General features: G+C 34.8%; 1 protein-coding gene across 1 annotated transcript in view; it reads left to right on the top strand.

Moving 5' to 3' along the window:
• The first annotated feature begins 374 nt into the window (after positions 1 to 374).
• Positions 375 to 27,325, top strand: part of LOC120778259 (somatostatin receptor type 5-like) — a 53,613-nt gene continuing 26,662 nt past the window's right edge. The window contains exon 1 of the mRNA XM_040110036.1: positions 375 to 1,083. The gene's annotated coding sequence lies outside the window, so the exon portion shown is untranslated. The remainder of the gene's footprint in view (positions 1,084 to 27,325) is intronic.

Below are 27,325 nucleotides of genomic sequence, written 5' to 3'. Positions count from 1 at the left end.
GCAACACATCAAGTTCCAAATCAATTCAGCTGCAATTCTTAGTTTTGTCAAAACCAAAAAAAAAAAAACAAAAGCAAAATTCCAAAACATTGCTTTTTGGTCACCAAATCTAGTGTATGAAACGCACAAAATAAATGCCATATGTTGCATTAGCAATGCTGCTATGTAAGGTATTGCTGAAAGCATACAAGTTTTGGTTAAAATGCCAATTATTTTGATAAAAGTTACCCATACGCCACGGCATACAAACATAAATAGTTAAACTATATATGTAAATTAAAACGTTTTTAAACTGAATTTGAGGAATTAAGTAAATATAAAAGATATATAATTTTCATGAGATATGCAAATATTAGTGTGAGCAAATTAATTTAAGTATAAGCAAGTGAACGCTTTTAGGTAAAAGTTGATTTACATGAAATATGTGACGTGTAAAAGACTAATACCATGTACATAAATTGAAAGCATGTAACAATGTAGAAACTGCAACTAATGCAGAGAACTAACTTTATGTTATAAAATAAAGGAAATTTTGCAAAATTTTTTGCGTGATGAATGAGTGTAATTGCAAAAAAAAGTAATGAAAAATATATGATAATTCGAAGTTAATGTCAAAAGATAGAAATAAAAAAATATATGATAATGCGCAGTTATCAAAAGCCTTGCAGCGGAATAGTAAAAAGTCACTAACATAACACGATGATTGTAGCGCTTACGATGGCAGCATAAAACTGATTGTGTAAAACATCAAAGCAAATTAGCTTAGTCAACAAAATAAATATAAAAAAACAGGAACTCAAAATACAACCACAATCGTGTAAATCAATAATAAACACAAAAAAATAACAAACGCCAAAAACATAGCAAACGGCAAAAAACATTGGTAGCAGCGAAATCGACCACAAAAAGCAGAAATCAATAGGCAAAAGTTGCTCATACGCCAACGCCCACAGTACAGCGTTGGAACAAGCGCCGCTAGGCAACTGCATACAGTCAGTAGCTGTTCAACACCGTATTCCAGCAACCAACTTGTGCCGCTTCAGCAACACAATAACAACAAACACCACAAATAGACTTCAATCGGTAAGTTTTCACCTAACGGAAAACAACCATTAGCTCTTGCTGTCTGCCTCTTGTCGTCATGTCTGGTTATCGTTATGTCAGCTTTATAATAAGAAATTAATTTCACCCGCCTGCTTTTGGTAATACCATGCTGCTTATCAAATGCTACGCCTTTAGCTGGTTGCTCTTACTCTGAGCAGCTTTAATAGCTGTTATCTTCGGCTCCGCTTCAGTGTGTCTTCCAGTGTATGGTATGCGCATGTTCAGGTTATGTTTCGTGTGTTTTTCATTCATTTTTACATATCATAATAGCTGCTGTCAGCGCCGCTGTCATAACGATTTAGCTGATGTGACAGCTTACAAATTTACAGGTCACTACTGTATTTTAATACAGGTAAGGGGGAAAATTATGTTGCCGAAATAGCATAAAGGCGGCTGTGACGTCAGCCGTTTTAATAAAGAGCCACACATACAACTATGGCTTACCTGCACTCCATTCAAAGGTGAAATTATTTATATGCATTCACATATGTGTGCTTTCTACCTATTAATCCTTATATCTATTAGGCAATATTGATGTTGTTGCTGTAATAATGTTATTGCTATAATATGGTTGTTAAATTTATGTTGGTGTTACAGCTCATATCAGCATTTTCGGCACTTTAGTTCGATAGCTAAGTATGATTCAGTATACCTTCAGCAGTATATTCTGAGTAACAAGGGGTTTATTCTGTTATAGAGTTTACCCACAATGTAATATTATAATTAGTGTAACAATTCATGCATTAATAATCTACTTATATTTTAACAGTGTGCTCTTATCGAAGTAAAAACGAAGGTATTAGAGTCTTATTTTCCATATACTAACATTAAAATAAGAAGTACCTCAGTTCACATTGAAGCTAGGATAGCTTATATATGAGCATCTTCTTGGTGAGAAAAGTGCTGTTACAAACATTCAAACCGACATACATATAAAAAATAGAAGAACCACTAGTTCGCTTACATGCAGACAAACAAGCATGGTTTAATCGGCTCAGCTTGTCACGTTGATCATCTATTTATTTGTAGGTACTCAAAAGCTTCCCGCTGGGTGTTAGGAACTGTGTGGCAAAATTAATATTAGCTGTTCATTCTATTCTTAAATATTAAGTTAGGAGTTATAGTAAAGAATCTTTCAGAAATACGAGCTTAAATTCTATTGAACTATTCCTGTCAATGCCATTTACAAAGAGATAAGGCTAAGTTAGTTGAAATTATGTTTGTGTGGCCCTATGAAAGAAGGAAATTAAGAAAAAATAATAGTTTTTTTCATATTATAATAGTCTATACATTTAAAAATTAAATGCCGCAATTTGAAATCGATATCTCAAATAGCTTTCGAGTTATATTCTTATAAAATGTGGCCGCCCAACTTAAATGAATTTTTCTCGAATTATACATTTTTGAATTTGTTGAAGCGAACACATGAAACTGTATAATTATCAACTATTCTTTTATCATTTCTGTTCTTTCTGCATGTATGTATATCCATCGACCTAGCATTTTTGATAACCTGATGAAAATTCGAATTTTGGTAGATCAAGAACCATGGAAATTTTCGCATAAATTCAATTTTTTTAACCCTGGGATTTTGCAATTTTTCTTTCTTTTTCAAACAGAAGTTACTTTACTAATAATGTCTTCTAGTAGAGGATTGGTTTTGTGTTTTACGTACGGAGCAAGACGGAATCATTGAAGCATTGGAGGACCTCTCTTTTTAAGTGGCGTCGGAGATTTTGAATAATATTTTGCTTAAATATTTCAATCTGTATTCCTAAAATATATGTATATTGTAAGTATAACCTTAAGATTTAAAACAGTTTATAATAAAACTTTTTTTTCAATTCACAAAATTTGCCTTTTTTCCGGCAGTCAAGCACATACGTAACTTAAATACTAAATTTGTCTATATGCACATGTGTAGAATACATCATATACATAGCATTAGATATTGATTGATTGTAAGCAGATAAGGAAGCCTCTCCTCCCTCTATTAGTATGCATTAAATATGAGAATTTTAATGAGTTATATAAGCTTGAGGACCTTGACAATTGTATGGACTTTTAAAAATCTTTCGCTGGAGACTTACAAAAGAGACGCTGATTTCAAACCTCTACTAAAAAGGGGTGTAAAGCTTTTGTTTCCAAAATTATGCTCTGATAAAAGGAGGAGAGAAAAAAAATTTAGAAAATAGTAGGGCGAAGTAATTTTTTGGAAACTGCTCTGAAGCCTGAAAAACTCAAGAATAAACTGATGCTGACCATTCACAGAAATTTGAAAGAGCAAAGAATGAAATATAGCAAGTTAGTTTGAAGCGAATTTTCAGAATAAATAGAAACCTTAAGGAAAATTTCGTAAATCAGTTACAAATGATATAAAGAAAAGAAAAGCTGATGGAAGATTGGGAGACTAAGTTCCGTCGTCTCATTTGAAGCTAATTTTGTTTTATATTTTTAATAATTTTTTTTACATTTGTACCTAGTATACAAACACAAACTACTAACAAACAATTACGTCATAATTAATGAGAAATCATATTTTAAAGCTAAATTAAAATTCTGCTACCGTACTCTTGCTAGGTTGGTAGGCTTTTTGGAAGCAAGTAAGTAAGTTTGGTGTTCAATTCATTATTGAAATGGTGTAGACTAACCAAACTTTTTAGAAATAAAAAAATTATTGCTTTTGTAGAAAAATTTTTTCCAAACTTTCAATCTTGAGTCTGTTAATAATAAAGAAACAAAAGTTCCTTTTATAGCTTATTAGAAGAGCTTAACATTTTCTCACTATGGACAGTTATCCCAGTTATTTATAAATGGTCTGGCTAATAGACATCTGCTTGTAATACCTGGTTTATGTTCCATCACGAAAACGCTTTCTTCTACAAGCTCCTCATAACGGCGGGGTTGAAGCAAAGCCGAATATTCATTTCTGTAAATCAGTAAATGTTACATTCTATATATGTGACCTGGTCTACGGAAAGGGGGCTTAGGTGTCAAAAAAAAAAGGAGAACAATTAATGAGATAACGAGAAACTGACAATTATTTTTAACAGCTTTTCCCAGAAAACTATCTAGTTTTCGCACGTTAGCTCCCTTTTCGTAGACCAGGTCACATATGCATAAGAAGTGTTTGGAGAGCGATAAAACTAATGCTAAAGCCTTTGTTTTGGTCAAGGTTCATTTTGTAAGAATATTCATCAAAAAAAACTTTGTAAGATTATTTCGAACTTTTTTCAACTGATGGGAGACTTTTCAAAATTCTATGAACGAATTTAGTTTTGGGTTATGCAAAATGTATTTTCAACCAGAAGTTACTTCCTTTTGCAATTTATTTAAAGCAAAGGACACTAAACTTACTTCTTCGAAATCACTTTAGAAATAGGCAGCGAAATTGTTCACACCAATCAATCAATGAATGTAAACTGTTTTTGAAAAAATCTCTTGAAGTGTTTTCTGAAGAAGCGCAACAGCTTCCATTACCTCATTCTAATATCAACTCTCTAGATTATCAATGTCTAGAATATTAATTCCACTCACATGCATTGTTTAGAGAATATTCAATTCAAACACAAGGTATTGGTTAGTAAAGTAGGCTGTTCACCAAAATAGATTTGCAAATATAATTATACTGATTTGGCTTACCTACTTTGAATACATACGGTACTTATATCAAAAAATACATACATAATTAAATTATATTGACCGCCTATGGGTATGCCCAAAGCAGACATATATTGAATATTAATGAGATTTTTGCTCATTGAAGGAAGCAGCGCACAGATTCACAAGCATCCAAAAGTAGACTCAAGTGCATACATACACACACAAACTTACTTGAACCCACTTGCTTCAACCGACAGGTTAACGTGGGTTGTAAGCAGTAGTAAGGTAAAATTTTACTAGCAATATGTTTTGACTACAGGTTGGTATTGATCTTTAGTTCGAAGTTGATGCAATTAGGATAAATATTGATTGCTGGCTTGCGGCCGAATTTTGCCGGAGAAATATTAACTGTTTATTAAACATATTTTGTTGTATTGACTTTCACTTGAATTGTATTGGGCGTATTGCTCTTTGAGATAACGTCCCTATATATTGTATATATTTTTCGTTTGTTGTATATGCTCTTATATTAGGGGTAAATGTTATTAATTTATGATTAGAGAACACCCTAAAGTGTAAGTAAATATAAACAAAAAACATTAACTTCGATTACACTGTATCCTTCGTATGCTACATAAATAGAAAAGTTTCCATGCAAGAACATGTTATTGATCAGTTAGTTTGTATGACAGCTATATTCTATGGTTATCCGATCTGAATAATTTCTTCGGAAATTGCACCACTACCTTAGGCAATGCTCTATACAACATTTTTCGAAGATACCTAATCTAATAAAAAAGTTTTTCATAGAAGAACGTGATTGCGATCGATTACTTTTTATGGCCGTTATTGTATATGCTATGGTTATCCGATCGAAATGATGTCTTCCGAGATTATACTTTTATTTGTGTTATAATGCAAGTACAATTTCGAGATATCTTGTAAACTATAACATTTTTCAATAGAAGAACTCAATTCGATTCGTTAAGTTTAGAGGACAGCTCTTTAGCAGAAAAGGACATGAACAGAATTTCGCAAAGATATCTCAAAATTGAGGGACCTGCTTACGTATATATAGATAGACAGGCAGACGAGCATGGTTAAATTGACTTAATTCGTCATCCTTATCATTTATTTATATATTATATAAGGTCTCCAAAACTTTCTTATGTGTATTACAACCATCGTAAGCCCTGCTCAAGGATTAAATATTAAAATAATACAAATAATAAGTAGCTTCTTTATTTTCGATTTCTTATATATTATATTGGCCGCTCCAATTCAGCACTAGACCGTTAAAGACCTCTATGCTCCATGAGACCCACATCAATAGTCTCAAAAAATATTAAAATGTATGTCACTTATTTTCTGTTGCAGCCTCAGTATATAGAAATTGAAAGAATTCGATGTATGTATAGTTTTATCATATTTCATGGTAACCTTAATGTGTACGCTGTATATCTCCCGCGTATCTCTGAATTGAAATGCGTATGCAAATGTTGTTATGTATTTTTCGTTGTAATTGTTTTCATTATTTCTAGCTTGTTCATGCTGTTCTGTTTCCACTGATAAGACTTATTTACGAGCTATTTTCTGTTTGACTTTCGACTAATCGTTTTCGTCTATTGACAGTTGTTGATACAATGGACAAAAAAATTGCAAGCGAATTGCCGCTAATCGCCCACTTGAATGAGATATCGGAAAAACATAAACATTTTGGTGAATATTGCCAAAGTGTTGATTATTATACTTGTAAATTGGAAAAAAATAGATTTTGTGGTTTCGAAATTGAAGTCAAATTCGGTTTGCTAGAGCTAACCAGCGAGAAAAGTTGAACGATTATAGGGTATATTTTTCTTTTAATTATTTGAAGAATTTTCTAAAGTTAGCCTAAGTGAATGTATGTTATTATTAGATCGGAAAAATACTACTCATATAAATCGATTTAGGAATTGCGCTTGTGTCAGTGGTTCGGTTATAAAACTGGTTATATTGCATTGGATAGGGCACTTGTGAATTATGGTCAGGATTGGCTGAATAGAAAGTGAGCTTTACGAATTGTTTTTGTACTGAACTAATTTATCCGTAAGACAAATATAGTATCTTCGTTAATTTGACTTTTTTTGAAAGAAGATCCGTTCTTTAGTTTTATATATTCAGTTTTTATCGAATTCCACGTGAGATATCATTTTTCAAGATAGAGTTGCCAGACATTAAATCAAGCGATAGGTGGTTGAATTTTATTTCAAAAAGAAGGAGAGGAGCAATCAGTTTCCTTTTTCATAGTTGATTTTAATTTATTTACTGTATCAGAACACCATAATAACCCATCGACGATGATTTTTTAAAGCAAACAAAGTGTGGGCAATAAAAGGATCTACAGCTTTTGTATGAATACCTTTCACACATTTATGTGAAAATTTCCAATTCCAAGTTTTTGGTTTTCTTTATAATTTTTATTGTGAACCAAATTTTTTCATATAACTTGCTGAAAACTTATCTTTTTGTATTTCAAAAACACTGAATTTTTGTTTTTCTAATATTAAGGAAAAAAATCTTATTTTGACCTTAAACAAAAAAAAACATGATTTGTAAACAGTAATTCTCACGTCAAAGTAAGTATTATTATTTGAAAGTAGCAGCTGTTTTCGTAATTTAAGACACTCTGAACAATTCTCATGCGTATATTAGTTGGCACACTCAATATGTATTAAATATGTCCAATGTCTTAAAGATAAGCGATAACTCCAACAAACTAGTACGCATATTCAATTATATTCCCCTCCAAGTCTAATATTGGTATGCACAAAATCTGTCGCAAAAGAAACAGGACTGTTAAATAAACAACAAAAAATTAATATTTTTCAAAAGTTATATTTTTTTATTCAAAGTAGTTTCCTTGTACTTTGATACAGCGTTTAACCCGGTCAATTAGCATTTCAAATGAGTGTTTAAGGTAATTTTTCGGAATGCTCTTGAGAATATCGGTCGTCGCCTTTTGGATAGCTAAAATGTCCTGAAGCCAGTGTTCTTTCATGGGCAAATGAAGTTTTCCAAATAGGTAAAAATCACAGGGTGCCAGATCAGGTGAGTAGGGTGAGTGATTAATGGTTAATATGGAGTTTTTTGTCAAAAAATTAGTGACAAGTGTCGACCGATGACACGGCGCATTATCGTGCAACAGGCGCCAGGACCCTGCCTCACGGTATTGTGATCGAGCACGACGATTCCGTGACAAAATACGCTTCATAACACCAAGGTAAAACACAGCATTAATCATTTGGCCAGGTCGGACGAACTCTGGGTGTACAATACCCTCGGAATCGTAAAAACAAATCAGCATTGGCTTTATTTTTGACTTCTGAAGATGACCGACTTCTAATCGTCACAGAGGTCCTCACGACCTTCTTGGAATCGCTTAAAACACTCATGCACATTACTACGGGATAGGCACTGATCACCATAAAATTTTTCATCATTTGATGTTTCAGTAAACGTTTTCCCAAGTTTAAAACAAAATTTAGTATTTGCTCTTTGCATTTTACGACCGATGACCAAAAGCTGCTGTCACTTTTTGATCGATAACATCAAACTTTTTATTTCATATACCCACCAATAGGTGGTGCCTCCAGAAACAGTTATATTTAGAAAGTTCTGTTTCTTTTGCGACAGACCTTGTATGTATGTATATACCATATATGTATCTGCTGCATATTGACATTTAATTTAGTAGTTGCTATCAATTCATTATACGAGTATACCGCAGCTACGATGCAACTTTGTATTCCCCAACAGCACTCACGAATAGATAACAATATGACTAGATAATTATTTATTAAATACAAGTTAAACGTGAAGTTCTTATGTCGTTTCACATGCATATTGTTTCTGCGCAAATATTTGACATGCATTTATTAGCTCTCATATAACAAATATGTATACATTAGGGTGTGCGTTATTTCACAAGTTAATTGTTGTCTTGCAACTAACATCTGAAGTTTAAGTATTTGACCATAAAACTGAGATCTGAGGTAGATACGCTTTTATTTTCGGTATAACTTGATATTTTACACTACGCTAGTAAATCTATAACTTTGATAAAGTAATGTTCACATACACAATTTTTCGCTCTACAAAGACGTATTAATGATTTTTTCCATAACACTCATTAAAAGGTTATATGTATTTAAATTTATATATCAAATGAGCTTAGCAGTCGTTCAAGGTTGATATTTTTCGAGTTGCTCATACGACATGGTGTACTATATGAATACGTATAACTGCTTATAACACTTAAAGGAATGTTTTTTAAGAGAAAACAAGAAAAAAGTTAACTTCGGCTGCACCGAAGCTAATATACCCTTCACAGGTGCAATTCTTTTAGCAACTATCTGTTCAGTTTGTATGGAAGCTATATGCTATAGTAATCCGATCTGAACAATTTTTTCGGAGATTGAAATGTTGCCTCTATACCAAATTTGGTGAAGTTTCATTGTCAAATGTATACAAGAACTTGATTCCGATCGTTCAGTTTATATGGCAGCTGTTATAGTGGTCCGATATCGGCCGTTCCGACAAATGAGCAGCTTCTTGAAGAGAAAATGACGTTTGCAAAATTCCAAAACGATATCTTAAAAACTGAGGGACTAGTTCGTATGTATACAGGCGGACGAACGGACGGACGGACGGACAGACAGGCGGACACGGTTAAATCGACTCAGCTCAACATACTGATCATTTATATATATAATGTACTTTATAAGGTCTCCGGCGCTTCTTTCTGGGTGTTACAAACATCGTGACAAACTTAATATACCCTGTTAAGGGTATAAAAATGTGTACTATTGTAACACTTTTACCAATTAATTTTTTTTAGAGATACAAGATTAATTGCGAAGGATCATAAGATTCCATATAAAATATATGCGAAATTCCAAAAAAATTAAGTCTTTTGCAAAAAAACGAACAATTTGGGAAATAACGGACACCCTAATATGCACATATGTTTTTATACACTATATTGATTCATAAAGAACGTATTGGTGCTTTCGCATGCTGATGCAATTTTCTAATTCTCTCAATAATAGCAATACTTTTGACCTCATTTGCGCCCAGATTCGTAGTTAATTATTTTGCTGTCGATCGCATTGTCCTTAGCACAATTGTGGCGCGTTGATAAGCTTAATTTGTTTACTTTATGATAATTGAAATAATGGCAAATCTCTTGTTTGGTTTTCAATTAAAGGTATTGCTTTATATTATTTATTTATGGTAATTGGCAGTTTACAGTGCAGGGATTTTCAAATGTTTGTAACGTAGCGTAAAATTGTTGAAGTACTTAACTGAAGGCATTGTATAAATTAAAATAAATATTTGTACACAATAAAAGATATATATGTAAATAATTAATTTTGTATAACAAAACACATAGAAATTTATTATACAGTTGCGCATAGATTTTAGGCAAAGAAATTACCATTTTCGTCTAACTGAAATTTGATACATATGTATATGGAAAGGCTTATTTTAGCAGAGTTCAAAATCCGCGAACGACATACTATCAGTGTTGAGCGAAAATATTTTTCGATCTAAAGGCATGAATGGAATTACTGTAAGCATAATTTTAAATTTTTTAATGATTCAATATGAAAACCAGCTGAGACCGTAATATTTTGTGAACGTATTAGAGTCGCTTAAAAATTCTTAGTACTTCAAAATTTGCATTTACTAGCGCAAGCTTTTAGGTAAAAATACTAATCTTATTTGCTATAGTAAGGGTGTGCATGTTAATTTGCTAAAGTATGCTGAACTTAACTGATAGTTTAAGTACGATTCAAGCTAGAATATCAACTCTTTTCTGTACACTTTACAAATTCAACTTATTTCTAATTTGACAAAATTTGAAATTTGTCAAGCATTTCGTACTCCGTGTCTTAAATAAAAAGCTCTTTTCTTGATAAGTTGTTAAAATGTCAAATGCTCTTGGCAGTGCTCTTTACGTATTAAATATCTGATTGTGCATCTTGTTGTGGAAATGGAAGATATTTTACTTTTGTTATTATTGTTAAACGAAGATGAAGTTTGTGAGAACAGGGATCGCGTGCGTCATTTATAAAGTTTACGCGACGATAGCAATCCATTTTCGTTGAGCGAAAATACCTTTGTGCAAAGTTTTCGATTAACGCGTGAAATTTGCCGTCGCCTAAATGAAGAACTGGCCCCACACGATATTCAGTAAACGTCACTACCTTTAACTGTAAGGGTTCAGGGAGCTTTAAACTACTTTTGACACGGCTCATACCAGAAATATGTAGGTAACAATGTCAACTTGTCCATGAGTCAGTCGTCTCTTTCGAGAAGTGTGCGGTCTGTAGCAAAACTTATTGTGAAGAAGGAAAAATAAAGTATCCCAGTTCAACAGAGGAAGATATTTTTATAAAAAAGGGGTATGTATTATTGTAATACAAATAATAGTATATTACTTTAAGCTAATTTATTTTAAAAATATTCAAGGTTTTTTTAGAAAATTAAAAGTAAATGAGCTGTTTCTGTTTACTTTATGTTGCTCAACCCACGTGTGGGGAAAAAATCTGCTTATTGAAGCTTTGTAATTTATCAAAATTGTCCCAGAATATCAAAAAATTTTTTTCTTGATAAAAATTTAAAAATGTTAACAATATTTTATTAATTTGAAACAGAGTAGGAGTGAATATGTACTCTAATACATACTCTACATGTGTCATATTTGAATTACAAGCAAACGTATGCTATTAGCGAAGTAGCCAAGCACGATCTCATTGCTTTGTTTTGCTATGACTGGAGCGTACTTATACCTAAGTGCAATAATAAAACTGTAATGGCTCGGGAATACCTGCGACTACTTCTGAGTACATGGAAAAGTTGTGAGTATTCGCGACATTTAGTAACACAATCGACTAATTTGTATCCATTTTATTCATGATTGTATATACAAAGGAGAAACTATGTTTCCTTTCTTGAAAGAAGGTTCAACATTTATAACAACATTCCTTAAACTATTGAATTGGGATTTTAGAAAAACAGAAAGTCAGTACTAGAGTGCCCTTACTCGAAATAAAGCTACTCGTAAAACATTTTCCCTTCTTTTTGACTATTTGTAGATGCCGTTCTAACAGAACTCCACCGGCTCGGCGACCATATATGAATTAAGCCAATTTTAAGCCAGCTATGATTTGAACCGTATTCTAGTTAGAGCGTACTTCAGCCATCGGCACAAATGGTAGTTAGAAGTGAACTATAAGGCAACAGATGCAAAAATATGCAGTCACTGCATTCAAACTAGTTTATTAGCAGCCTCTCAACATGAGCCCGAACGCTATCATATTGGAAAATTATTGCTTCGTGTCTAGTCGTAACTTCTTGTTGATTTTCTGTAATCGTTTGTTGAAATTTGATAAGTTGTTGACAGTGAAGTTTCTCATTAATGGTTTTACCCTGTCTTCGAAGCTCACAATTCAGCACGTCCTACGGATCACACCAAATAAGAAGCATTACTTTGTGTCATGGATATTCGGTTTTGTCGTTGATTTGGCTGGTCGACCGGTTTACCATATGATTTTACATTTTTCGTCACCAGTAAACATACGATGCAAAATTATATAATTTTTGTTGGTTTCAAGCAGTATTTTTGACAAGCAAAATCAACTTGCACCGTCTCTTGGTTTCCATTTATATGGCACCCAATTTAATTGCTTTTGGATGTAGCCGGCTGCTTTTAAGCGTTATGCAATAGCTGCTTGAGTGTCACACAAAGATTCTGTGGGCGCCTTTTTGTATTTCGCAACAATAGTGAGCGAGTTATACTACCTTTTCCTTAAAAGCCTTACTTTGTATGGCAGGCATATTATATAGCGATCCGATCAGAGAAATTTCTTCGGCGATTGCACCATTTCTTTAAACAATAACTCATAAAATATTTCTTGTCGCGTGAAACGAAAAACATTTCTATAGAAGCACTTTATTTCGATCATTTAGTTTGTATGGCAGCTATATCCTATAACAATACGATATCGATGGTTCCGGTAAATGAGCAGTTTCTTGACGGGAAAAGTAGACGTGACCCTGCCAAAGGGATCAACTGAAACTTTTCGATATATATAAAATATTTAATAATGTATTTATATTAAAAATGAACATATTTTACACATAATAATCGATAAAATGGATTTATTAAACATTTTTCGCATAATTTTGCCTAAAGCATTAAAGGCAAATAAAAGCTGGCACTGCCAACTTAAACAACTACGCAGATTGAAATTATTTCCCACTCTAAATAAACGATGAAGGGAAAATACAGACAAATCAATAACAAAGGAAGAGAAAGCCAAAATAGAAATGAGACAAATTAAATAAATATTTTATCAATTTGGCAAGTGACACCAGGCAACGCAGTTAAGTAGCACATATTACAACAAAAACAAAAAGAGCGTTTATCAAAGGGCACACACATACAATCGCATTCGCTTGAAAACAAAAAACGCAATATACGAAAGCACACCTGTTATTGACTAACACATACACAGCAAGAGTATCATAGCGCACTAATACAGATGTAACGTAGCAGCGAAGTTATTGTAATTTGCCAATACTCGGAAAGGTGCATGCCCAGCAGTCATAAACTAACGCTTAACTTTTGTTTATTTGCAGATACAACAAAATTGAAATCGAGTTAATGTGCGAGCAATTTTCGGCAAATACCAAAGCAACACTTGTTGAGCACGCAAACACACACATGCATACAGTTATCTACTTCTTTAATAATGCCAGTGTATGTAGGCTATCTGACGCAAACGTGCTATTTACTTTCGCTACTTATTCGGTAGTTTGTAGCTGGGACGTGTATAAAGGCCTGCCATGAATATTGCTTCGCCTAACTCTATGTATGAGTGTGTATGTCTGGGGATCATAAACAAAAGTGTTTTTATTATGAAAAAACAAAAACAAATAAATAGTAGCAAAACACGCAGGCAAAATCGTGGCCATAAATTGAGTTATAGTGAAAGAGTTTTGAGGAGCTTCCTAGGAAATTACGTTGTTACGTTCTACAAAAGGCGCCAATAACTTTCCGCATGACAGTGGACATTAAATATCTTTAAAGACATAAGAGCATGCAATTTCAGGTTAAATTTGTGTACTCGGTTTTGCTACATATGGATATCTGTATAAATTAGTCGTTATGAGTAGTTATAATAATTGTAAAAAATAATCTAAAGTTAATGGCCTTGGAACTACCGTGTGTATGTCACAATAGAAGGCGCTGTTGACGACAAATAAATATACTGTTTCGGATTTTTTCCACATTGATTTTTGTGAGGCTCTGTATGCTCATGACTTCGTTACTATCTCATTTTCTCCATCCCACTCTTACAGTATTACTATGTCAGTTTTTAGTCCTCCCTATTATCCTTTCTGTTCTTCTGTTTTTGGATTGAGAGGCAATTTATGTTCGAGGTTTAATGAAATTACCTTTACGATTTCTTACTAAATCTCCGTAAGCCCCACTGTAATATTTGGTGAGGAGGATTAACATTTTCCTGTGATCGTTCAGGTTTGCAGGGTTCTAAGAGCCGTGGACAAAGTTTGCAACAGTGTTCTTGTCAATTTTTAATGCGATTTGAACAAACAAGTTAATAAGTTTGAGGAAATTTCGATCTGCGGTATTTGAATGCCGTTAGTTTGGTCTTTATGTTGAAGTTTTTGAGGCCTGATCATTTACCTTTCATTTTCTATGCTATAAAGCTGTCATATAGCTTATATATTATCCTTTAAGACACATTATAGTAACAGTCAAATATCCTGGGTGATCAAATTTCAAAATTTTTGCAAACAATTATCCTTCAAAGCTTTCACAGACTTTTGATATAATAATTTTTTGCACATTATCTCAACCCTTGAATTATTTAAAGTCATTTTGTAGAGCTTTCGTATGTAGCTTAGATTAGGATTAGTTAAAAAACTTCGTCCAAGCTTTTTGCATATCGACTTAGCGTCAACTTGGTTGCAAATACTTATCCTTCGAAGCTTTCAAAGAGCTTACATGAGCTGACTTATTATTTCTTTAATTGTTGCATTTATACAAAGTTTCAATACATGTTTTAATCTCAGTATTATGGCTTCCACCACTAAACTTAACAGATATATTGTCTCAAATACTCTTTTCTACACTTTCTGATAACTGGAATCAATCAGCTCACAGTTTCGGTGATGAATAGTCTAAAAAGTTACATCGTTATTTACATGGAACACACACTTATATTTTCCATCTCTGAAGTACACGCTTGAATAATTATATACTATGTTTACATGTAAAACTATATACAAGGTGTTTTCCAATGTAAATAGGACTTAAAAAAATAACAGCACTAATGGTTTTTTCGGCAAAACCAATTTTATTCAAAATAGTCTCCTTCTGCTTTAATACAGCCAGCTTTTTGCATGGTCAAAAGCATGTCGATCGAGTGTTTTAGCTCGTTGGCCGGTATGGCCGCCAGTATGCCGGTGCAAGCCTTTTGAATGACCTCTACGTCTGCATAACGCTTTCCTTTCATGGGAAAATGCATTTTTTCGAAAAGTAAGAAATCGCACGGTGCCATATCGGGTGAATACGGGGAATGGTTAATGGTTGAAATGTGATTTTTGGTGAAATAAACGTCCTTCGAATGTTGGATTCTGAGTAATTTTTGTCGTCAGTCAATTTGTGCGGAACAAAACGTGCATACACCTTTCGTTAGCCCAAATGTTTGGTCAAAATGTGCTAAATCGATGTCTTGGAGATGTTCATTTCCATTTCCATGAATTTCATTTCATTTCGGCTGATTTTTGATGAATTCACGCACGATTCGATGGAATTTCCGGTGATTACGGGTTTTGATTGGCCCACTTGTTAATCGCCATTTATGTTCTCACGACCACTTTCAAAACTTTGAAACCACTGTGCACTCTGCTACGAAATAGGCAATCATCGCCATAAACTTATTTCATCAATTGAAACGTTTCGGTAAAAGTTTTACCAGTTTTAAAACAAAATTTAATGTTGGCTTTTTGTTCGAAGCTCATTTTCGCACCGATAACACAAACATACTGACACTTGAAACGCAATAACTTCACTTCCAATATATGAAATGACACTAGACAATCGACAAAGATAGCAGATTCTAACGCATCTGTCGACATATGGATGGCGGCACTAGGGGGCACTTGATTCAAAAAGTCATGTTTACTTTGAAATGCATCTTGTATATACTTATGAGTAAGAAATGCATGATATTCTTGAAATGCATAAAATATAAAATTCATTATTGCTTTCTAAGCAAGAAAAAATATTGCTTTAATAAATTTCGCACATAACTTTAATGTTTACCTTTCGAAAAACACATTAATATTTCTTTCACGCCTTAAAACGATTTACAGTATTCGAACTTATATACAATTTTCGAAATAGCGCGGTGCAACACCTTAATTCATACACTCACACATACATCCATACATAATTTAAGTACTTGATTCGACAGTTCGCTGTTTTCCGTCTCTCAATTTAATAAAAGCTCTGGTGTTCAGTGTCAAATTAGAAGGTTAAACTTAATGATGTTTTGCATATTTTATTATATCTTATCACCTCGATTACTTGAGCAACAATATGGCTTCGAAACTATCAAAAACTATGAGTATATCATTAACATATGTAAGAAGATTTAGAGCATCTAACAAAACTTAGGCTGTAGTCAATTCGAGATAATTATTCATTTTACACAAAAAGGTTTTTTCAAAAGCTTTATCAGTTAAATTATTAAGTTACTAACGAAAAGTTAGCCAAAATATTGTACATAGCAATTTTAACTTTTAATAAAACCTTACAGAAGTCATTATAATACTTACTCGAGTATGAGTCTCTATTTACCATTGGAGACTTGAGTGACTCTACTACATTATATATAGTTCTTTACACATTTTCAGCAGCTTTTTACAGTTTTATATATCATAAGCTGACATATTATCCACTGCCCGATTCGTATCACAAAACACGGCTCGTATAAAATTGCAATTGAAGCACAGATGATTCACCCTCAAACATAATCTTTACTTTACTACTGTCTCTATAATCATACTCTAATTGAAATCTTAGCAAGTTTTCTTCTTAATGAATTAAAAATTATTTTGAGAAGCTTTGAGTTTTTCTATTGTTCGGGATCCCGATTCATTAAAGATAAGGTTGGTAATAGCTCGAAATATATCTTTTTATAATGACGCTTAGAACAAGTGAAGACCAAATATGTGGATGAAGTCCCAAGCTCAAAAGACCCAGTCACCTCGGATTAATTTGAACGGGTAGAAAGTATCTCTTTTTGATGCTCATACATGTATAACATTAACCATGAGAACAGGTATATAAAAATGTGACAGTTTTCTGTATATACGCGAACCAGTCCCTTAGTTTTCGAAATATTAATTCGAAATGTTACACAAGTCCTTTTTTTCCAAGTAAATGCACATTTGTCGGAACCTCTGATGCCGGGCCACTACACGATGTAGTAGCCATAGAAATTGAACGATCAAAATTGAGCTCTTGTATAGAAAACTTTTTTATTTGAAGGAATATCTTCACGATATTTGAAGGAATATCTTCACGATATTTGAAGGAATATCTTCACGATATTTGAAGGAAGATCTTCACGATATTTGAATGGATATCAAAAACAACGTTACTACCTTCGAACAATTTATTCGGATCAGTCCTTATTAGCATATAGTTAGTGTACAAGCTGAGCAATCAAAATCAAGTCTTTGTATGGAAAACTTTTTTTATTTGATAAAATAACTTCACAAACCTTGGCATGGATTATTGTCGAACGAAAAACTATTTGTCAGATAGAACCACTATAGGATATAGCTGCACTGCACATTGATCGATCAGAATCAAATTTAATATCTTTATACATTTTTCTTCTTTAAGTAATCTTAATTTGATTGGAGGGTTGGATATATCAAGCAAAACATTTTCCGTTGGATGTAAATCGCCGGCCAGTTAAGTTTCAGGTTAAGGTATATATACATAGTTGCTATATAGAGGTATCTATGAAGGATTACTGTTGAATGGATTGATGGGGCCAGCTTCGTATGGAGGAGAGAGTGAGTAGAGAACAGCATTGGCAGAAGGCAGCAGGAATACGCTACTTCTGGTAGGGTACACTCTTAAAAGGTTTAAGCAAATAATCAAATTCTCTCGAAACAAATTATGACTTTGTCGCGCTCTATAAGGGGTACTGAAGGCTCAGAAAGCATAGTCTCTTGCGCAAACTACCGGTTCTGCGATATGTAACAGGAAATTCAAGAACACCTGATTCTGGATTGCCCAGCAATTTTGCAAAAACAAGGCACATAAGACCTTAGGTCGTACTGTAAAGCCTCAAGTTTCATATCTATCTATTTATCTGCTGTTTCGGTGCTGCCTAAGTTAAAGTTTTTCTTCTTTTAATCTGTAAAAATTTAAGATTTGATCTAGTTTCCTAGCATGCTGTATTCCAACACAAAAAAAATGTGCGAACGCGTTGCCGTCTTTGTGGGGAACATTGTAGCAAAGGTAATCAATTATCATAAATCCGATAAACTTATATTAAAATTACGCACTATAATTCCTTAAAAAGCTTTCACACACTTACACATAGTTAATTCAAAAATCAAAATTAAACCATGAAAACTGGTTTCTACCTTTAAATTTAACTTTTGTCGGCAGTTCTTCCGCCATAAACCACAGAAACCATCAGCCTAGACTTAATTGAAAAACATCAAACGCGCCTATTTGCTCACCGCGCCTCTGCTGCCTCTTCAGCCGCAATAGTAATGTTTTAATTAAAATTTCATTGGTTAAATAAACAAACACAGCAAAAAAGAGAGCGGCGACCGAGCAAAAAGTGAAAGCAGAGACATGCACTGGCCTACGCTGCGGCTGATGCTGAGGTTGCGCAAGAGGCGCTTGGCACTCGAAACAGGAATTGTTTGTTGCGCACGGAAAATGTGGGCATAACAAAGGCATTTGTTACGCTGCGAGTTGTGGCAAATAAACAGAAGGGCTGCAAGTAAACAAAAGTGCCAAAAAAGAGTGGCGAGAGAGAGGCACACTTTGCCACCGAAAAGGCAGCGGCCCTGTTATTTAGCTTAATTTAGTTGTTTGAAATTTTCATTGATGTGCTATTTGGCAGCCGCGATGCTAAAAGGCGACCGCCACCGCGCACCACCGCCACGTCTGACGGGATTTCAGCAACCACAGCTATAACGAGTAGCTCTAACGAGCTATGAACTATTTGGCTTTAGTTTTACTTTCGCCCTCACAGCGACCGCACTCGTTTGCCACAAAAAAATGAAATGAATTTAAATGGTGAATAAATTTTGCAAACATTACTTCAAAAATCATTTAGGGAATGTTTTTATTACCCTATTTCTCTCGGTAAATTTCTGGTGCTTTATTTGTTTTGCGTTGCCTTGATTCAACAATACAAATGGTGCAGCGTTGCATAAAGAAAAATTGCCTCTATTAGTATTTGCGGCAACGTTTGCAGGCGGTGAGGGAAAAAGTAACTTTTTCAGCGCGCATTCCTTGCATTTATTGTTTTTGCATTCCCAATGCATGTATTCCAAAGTTTCTATTTACCTTGGATATGTTTTTTTGCTGGCACATTTCATTAACTTTACGCTGAAAATATTTGGAAATTCCAGAATTACCGCATTTTTCGGTATTTAATTATTTCTTATTTTAGTAAAGTGAAAGGAAGGAAATGTTCTCCTTCGTTTAGTTAGACTTCAAGTAGCAATACAAATATCTGGCTGTCAGTTTTGAAGCTTTCATTAGAACTTTCATCTATGCAAAGCTCGGATAAAGCGATATAAGCTTGTTCTTAAGCAATATATTGGGGTTATTAAATTTTCTTTGTGATACGCTGGAAAAAACGCAAACGCCTGTTTTCAACAAATACTTATAGATCATGAGTCACAACTATTCTAAGGAAATTAGGTTATGATAAGTCTTGAACGCTGTTAAAGGAGGAAATTCAAAAGAGCATGGGCTACGATATTATGGCAAATACAGTTCAAAATCATATTCACACTTAGGTTTCGGTTATGGGATCTATGATCTCAGCTCTTCTACGTAATGTATGATATTTTCGAGCAGCTAAAAAGCCTTAAAACTCCTCATGGATTGATTTTAGAGACATGACCTACTACGTGAGGCCACAAATATAGAACTTGTTTGTTATATTGTCAAAAATGGACGAATCTGAGTGATAAAAAAATTTAATGCACACAGTTATTTTCTGGAGCTTTAATCATTATTTTCGTAACCTGCGTCTAGGTTCCACTTTTTGCTACGTAACAAGATTGCTGCGACTTTCTGGATAGTCCCTCAGTTTGCTTCATTCTCCAGGATGACGCTGATTAAATTGTTTGCGTTTATTGGGCCGAGCAGGTCTTTTACGGCGGTGCGTTCTCCTTGCCAGGTATTTCAAAGAGTGTGTGTTCTGTGTCATCTTCTGTCGCGTCGTTGTATAGGCAGACGGCTCTTTGACTTTTCCCATGCTGTGGAGGTACTTTTTGAAGTATCCGTGACCGAACTTTTCCGAATGTACGGCTTGTCAATGAGTCTAGCTCTTTTATAAGCCTGGTCGTCCAGCTGCCGCTACTTTCAGTCTCCCATCATTGTTGCCGTGTTGTTATTGTTTCTTTCTTTATTTGTTCAATTGCGCTCTTGTTATTATAGCTTCCACAGCTTTTCCTTTCGTATGCTAGAAGGTCAATTGCGGCATTTCCGCTTATAACTAATATTGCATCGCCGGACACTGTTCGCTAGGCTGATGCAACTCTGAGGGCTGCGGTGCGGTGCACTCTGGCTACTTCCTTACGCCGGTTTTCTTTTTTAAGAACGTCTGCCCATATTTCCGCTTCGTATAAGAAGCCGCTGATTGTTGTCGATATTAGGAGCTTCCTCCTTTCTTGGCTGATACCTCCTATGTTGGCCATTAGTCGGCTCAGTTGAGAGGTGATCTTCGCTGAAGGTTAGTCAAGGGTTCAGTCTTACGCCTAGGTAGTTTACTGCTTGTTGTGTCCTAAGAATATCCGTAGTCGTGTGCATGCTTATCTCGAGGGGTATGTGCTTGTTTGTTAGCAATAGTAGCTCTGTTTTTTCTGTAGTGAGCTGGAGGCTGTGTGAGTCGAGACATGCTTGCGTCCGCATCATGACCTGGTTAAGTTTTCTTCGCCCTTCTTAAAGCAATTAAATACTAAGGTAGTCGGGAATTTTAGAGCTTTTTTCGAGAGCGTCGATCTTATCCACCCATCTAGCGCTATTGAAGGCATTTCGAACATCTAGAGTTACCAGCAAAACTATTCTTTTGTATTTATGCCATCTATGCTGTGCCGCTTCTACGCTTTCAACGACGCATTTTATAGCTCTTATAGTTAATCTGCCGGGTGTAGAGGCTGTTGCCTAGGAGACAATCCTCCAGCTTCGTTGATGGCCGCTTCGAGTCTGGGCTTAAGTAATCTTTCATATAGCTTTCCCGCTGTGACAAGCATTCATAGTGGTCGGTATGCTGATGGCGAGTTGGGGTCTCCTTTTCCCTTACTGATTAGCACCAGCGGTTGCTTTTTCCAGGGTTCAAGGAATATTCCGGCTTCAAGACAGGCATTGTGCAAGTAAAACTGCCGGGCGCTCTGCAGCGAATATTTTGAGGATTTCTGCTGGGATCCCGTCCGGGCGGAGTGATTTTAGCTTGCCAGTGGCTAGTTGCAGCTCTTCAATGGTAGACTGGGGAAGTTGCAGAGGAGCAACGTTTTGTTGTGATGTTAAACTTACAACTTAACATGAAGATGACTTTACTAGGCTCGAATGACATTTTCTATCATTACCAGCAATTATCAGCAGAATTTTTCTGACTCACAAAAGGCCAGCGAAGCTTTTTTGTTAATATTGAAAAATATCGGTACTTTTTCGCAGTAAAAAATTGCATAAAAAATTTTAATTTAAAAAACCGGCAAAGATAGGCGTCTTCCCACTCTCAATTCTTGCGTACTTTTTCGCTTCAAATTATAGTAGGCATTGCACAAGAAACGTCTCACTTGCAACATTGAATACACACACATACTCGTATTGGATATTACCAGCGCATTCGTTGCACTTCCCACACACACACACAATTGAATGAGCAAAAACTAGCAATATCTACGCACTTGATGCGGCCTTGAGTGCTCGCCATACGCAAGTATCATACAGCGGCGGCGTACAAAGCGAAAAATTGTGTTAATATCAGCGTTCGGCATTCCAGTTGAGCAAAAGCGCAAAGTAGCAATTTACGCGTCATAAAAGTACAGTTATACTGAAAGCGCGTTTGTTGGTGAATATGGTGTATAAGAGCTAGAAGTGCGGAAGCATACATAAACTGGCATTGCCAGACAATATGAGACTTTGCGCCTACGTAACTATTAGCTAAATATGTATATGAGCTTCCATGAAACTGACAACCAAAGCAATACGTGCATAGATGATTGTGACGCAGGCGCCGCAGATTCGTGTAATTTAAAAATGCCTTTGCTTATAAAAAAAATACCTTTTTTAGGAAACAGAAAATATGTGCAGATCTTTTAGAAAGTCCTTTGGGCTTTTGATTACATATTTTACGCAGAGCTTTCGTAGTAGCTCTAAGGAAATTAATACTAACACTTTTGAAGCGTGAATGTGAATGTTTGTTTTTTATAGGACCAGTATAGGCGCTAACAAACTATATTTGTAGTAAATGAAACCTCTTGAATTTTTTTTAAGACGGATCTTAGTTTAGACGTGACCTTCAACTTTCTTTCTAGTCAGTGCTGGACAATTCACTGGAAAATCTTTTTATGCAAAATTTATGCTTGTTATTCAATACGATTGCCATCGAGTCTGATTTATCGGTATAATATTTACCATATGTAGTTCGATTTGTTTTTTTGCTTGAAACTAGTCTTATTCTCTCCGATTTCAGTTCAGTGACTAATCTCTAAAGGTCTGACAATAAGAAAAGATCCGGATAATATGGTGGATACTTAAGCAACTCGAAGTGCAATTTCTTTAATTTTGTGATCGCTTTCATTGGTTTTTGACGTGACATTTTCTTGTTTATGATTTGTTTCACTACCTTAATTATCGAATGCCAGCTACCTCGTACAAACACATCTTGAAGTCGGTCAAAATACTTTTCGGTATATTTCAGTTGTTCTTCCTTTTCTCTATTTGTCACCAATTGGAGATTTGTGGCCAGGTGCTTCTCCATCTGGCCTTTCCAACAGGGTGTGGGTTTCTCTTCCTCTGCTTCCCCCGGCGGGTACTGTGTCGAATACTTTCAGAGATGAAGTGTTTCTTGCCCTCCCATTACTACCAGATGTTTTACACTCTTATAGAAGACATTACCTTCCCTATTCAACTCTGCAGTTCCAAAAGCAGATTGAGAAGTCACACGATACGGAGTCAGCTTATATTAAACCTCGCTTGGTATCGAACGGCTCGGAGAGGTCCTTCCCAATCCTGACGGAGCTTTTTAATTTTGCGGGGATACCAAATTCAGACATAGTGGCATAAGGTAGCTCCTTTTCGTGTTGTCGAAAGCAGTTTTGAAATCGGCGAAGAGGTGGTGCGTGTCGATTCTTTTTTCATGGGTCTTTTCCAAGATTTGACGCATGGTGAATATCTGTTCAGTTATTGATTTGCAAGGCCTAAAGCACACTGATAAGGTCCAATCAGTTTGTTGACAACGGGTTTTAGTCTTTCACACAATATCGCTTCGATACGATATTGAGAAGGCGTATCTCTCGGTGATGTGCGCAAATTGTGGGGTCTCCTTTTTTGTGGTCAGAGTACACTTAAATTCCAATCGTTGGACATGCTTTCGTCCGACCATATTTTACAAAGAAGCTGATGTATGCTCCTTATCAGTTCTTCGCTGCCGTGTTTGAATAGCTCGGCTGACAATCCATCGGCCTCCGCCGCTTTGTTGTTCTTCAGGCGGGTAATTGCTATTCGAACTTATCCATGGTCGGGCAATGGAATGTCTGCTCCGTCCTCATGGATTGGGGTTTCACCATCCACTGGTATTATTCTTTCTCTGCCATACAGCAGGCTGGATAAGAGTTATTTCCATAATTTCAGTATGCTCTAGCCATCAGTCACCAGATCAGCACTCAGTTTTCTGTAGATAGAAAGAGCTAAATCTCTTTTGATTTACTATAATATTTCTTTTTATTATTGATATTTTTGTTGTTGCGTAAAATATTTATTAAGTAATTTTGAAGAATTGCTTGCTTATAAGCTGCAGTTCGTACCAATTAAGCACATTCAACTACAATGAGGGCAGAAGTGCTCACAAATATCCATTCAAATAGTAGATCTTAATAGGGCATTTCGAGATGGTTCAGTTAAGCTGAGTAGAAAAAGCTTTATGTTTGTGAATTTGTTGGAGATTCATGGCCTTATGACGGGTTTTATTCCTTGACGGGCTAAGGTCTACACCTATCAAAACAAATACAAATGTAGATCCTTCCAGTTTGCTTTTATATATTTATTGTGGTTTACGAAACTCTAAAGCTCAATAATATGTTTCTTTCAGTCAAAGATAGTTTCGATACTACAATTCGTTCATCTAATAATAAATATAATTATTTAAAGATAGTCCATACCAAGCAAAGCTAACACATAGAATCTCTTTAAAGAAGAACAGGATCAGAATTTATCAAATAGAATACGAAAGGTCTGTGATTACTTTCAGAGAAAAATATATATTTTTTTAATGTTGTCCTAATTCGAAGAGCTTCATGGAATTCTGGTCGAGAATGGTATCCCTAATGAAAAACAAGAACAAAACAGAATATTTGCTGATTTCTAACAGAAATTGAATTTCTTTATATTATTACAAGAAATAAACAGCGCTTACATAATAGATCAGGTAATTGGGAGAATTTAATTAACTTGCCACATTGTTGCATAAACCCTTGCTACCTGCAGCAGCAATCAACTTGCAATGTCGACAACCTCAGCAAGTGTGCAACGACTTCTTCAACAATAATACATACAAACAGCTGAACATTTGCACGTGACTGTTTAAGAAGCAAAATTGATAAAGATGCTACATAATAGCAAACGATGCAGCGACCAAGGGGAAGATGAGCACAATTATGCAACAAACAAACAAGCGGAGGGAAGAAAATAGCAAATGCGAAATGAAATTAAGTAGCTGAGAGAACATATGCAGCAAATGGTGGCAGAAGAAAGCAACATGACCCTAGCTACTAGATGGAGGAGTGCAAGATAAATATTGCAACAGCAAATAAATGATGTGCCAAAATGAACGAGTGCGAATAATTGCTCAGTCAAGTGGGTAATTAGAAAGTTTGGTAGGATAGAGGGAATGAGAGAGAGAGAGAGAGAGGAAGAAGAAAATAAAATTGCATAAAAACCGCAAATTGCATAGGGGGCTTACAATAAAAGCGTGAGCTTATTAGCAATTAATATGTGTGAGTGTACATTTTTTTGTTTTTGTAATTTAGACGATAAATATTAACAGTGTCAGTGGTTAGCGCTAAGCTAATGGCAACAGCGTACAAGGCTGGCATAGACAAATAAAAAATTAAATTATAAAAAAAAAATAATAAGAAAAAAATTGATTGCACCGCTGTCATAATACCCTACACAAATGCAAAGGATTCCAGCGTAGTTATACTATATGTATAGCAGTCCTATCTAAACAATTTCTGCATAGATTATACCATTGCTTTGGAATAATCCAAGTCAAATTTCCTGACGATACCTCGTTAAGTAAAATTTTTTTCTATACATAAGATTGATTCCAATCGTTCAGCTTTTATAGCATCTATATGCTATAATAATCCGATCTGAACACTTTCTTCGGAAATTAGACCACTGCTTTGGTAATAGTCCATGCCGCATTTCAGCAGAATATATCGTCACACATGTTGAGGTTATGATAAAAGTTGAAAGCCAGAGCTAAGCAACAATAAGTGTGACAAAAAATTAATTTTCGTCCAGCGTTAAGTTTAAATTAATTTAGCAACAAAAAGATTAAATTACAAACAAGCGTAGCGAAACTTTGTAGAGACTGTCAACGCGCCGCAACCTGACAGCTGATGAGCATGAAAAATGGAGCGACAGCAAGCTCACTAGCGCCACGTTGCTGAGTGCAGCAAGGCAAATAAGACAACATAGCAGTGAAAGTAAAATAAAAAAGTGAAAATTTATGTTTGTCGTAAATCAAAATGCTTTAATAAAATCAATATGCGTTTTAGCTGCAAAAAGTAGCGCGCAAGTCAGCGTTGCCACTTTGCTCCATAAGCGGCTTAGCAAATTGTTGCCATATTTTTTTTACCTAATTTCCCTTTCTCTCACATATTTTTTTCGCATACTTTTGCTACTTTTGTCTACATTTTGCCGCATATTATTTATGCTTCCGCTTTTTCTTATGGTTCACCGTAACAAAGTTTGGCGTCTAGGGTGCAGTTGCCAAATTAGTATGCTTAAATTTGTTGCTGCTGTTTAGCAAAGTTTTTACGCACTTTCCGGGTAATTTAAAGGGCATGAAAGCGTGTGTACGCCTAGAGGGACCACTAATAAATGATTTTGTTAATTTATCTCTTTCTTATGGTTAAGCAACTTTGTTTTCGGGTTACTTGCCTAGGGTGGATGTTTAGGCGCAGAGGTTTAAAAATGAGAAAAAGCTCGTAAAAGTTTTATATACATTAAGTGAAATAATTTATACAATAAAATTTAATGCGTAGATGAGATTTAAAGATCTCGGTTTAAGGAATGTGGGTCATAAAGAATTTTTCAAGCATAATCCTTTTTTGCTCTCCCTTCCTTTCACTCTTACATCCTCAAGCAAAGCTTTTTTTCTCTCTCTTTCTTTTTATTATATCTGTCTTTTTAATGGATTTCAATATATCAGCTTAGTGGTTCCAGCTCTGTACGGTGTAAAGTTCTTTCTTCTATATAAAATATACTATAATTCATTTTATATTTTGCATGTTTCGTTGGTGTCACAACCTAAAAGTTTAAAGTGGAAAGTTGCTCAAATTTCTATATCAGAATCTAATTTTTGTCTATGAAAAGAGAATGGGCAGTTCATTTCTTAAGCTCAAATCTTATTTACCGCAGATGCGGTGTTAATTTTTTCGCACATTGATTATCGCTCCTAGTATGTGGACCACCATTTTTTTTTATTGCGCAATTTTTGAATTATATATTGAAAATCCCTAAGTTTTTAGATAGTCTTCTCTCTTGAGCTAAGAACTATCACTTAGTATTACATTTCTTGGAAAATAAATTCGTTTTTTGTTGTTTTTTCAAAGAGCTAATCCTGTTTCTTATTATTTGTCTACTGCCGAGTATATGCATTCAAAAATACCATGTTTGGGACCCTTCACAAGATTTATTGCAAAGATGGCCTGCTCTCAGTAAAAATATATAATTTTCTAATTTCTAGGAAAACTTTTCCAGTTCCAATCATATCTTTTAAAATCACGAAATAATATTCTAACAAGTAATAATAATAAT

The sequence above is a fragment of the Bactrocera tryoni genome, chromosome 5, assembly GCF_016617805.1.
Source record: "Bactrocera tryoni isolate S06 chromosome 5, CSIRO_BtryS06_freeze2, whole genome shotgun sequence".
In the NCBI taxonomy this organism is placed as follows: domain Eukaryota; kingdom Metazoa; phylum Arthropoda; class Insecta; order Diptera; family Tephritidae; genus Bactrocera; species Bactrocera tryoni.
The sequence above is the reverse complement of the archived record's forward strand: the minus strand, read 5'-3'. Positions and strand labels throughout refer to the sequence as shown.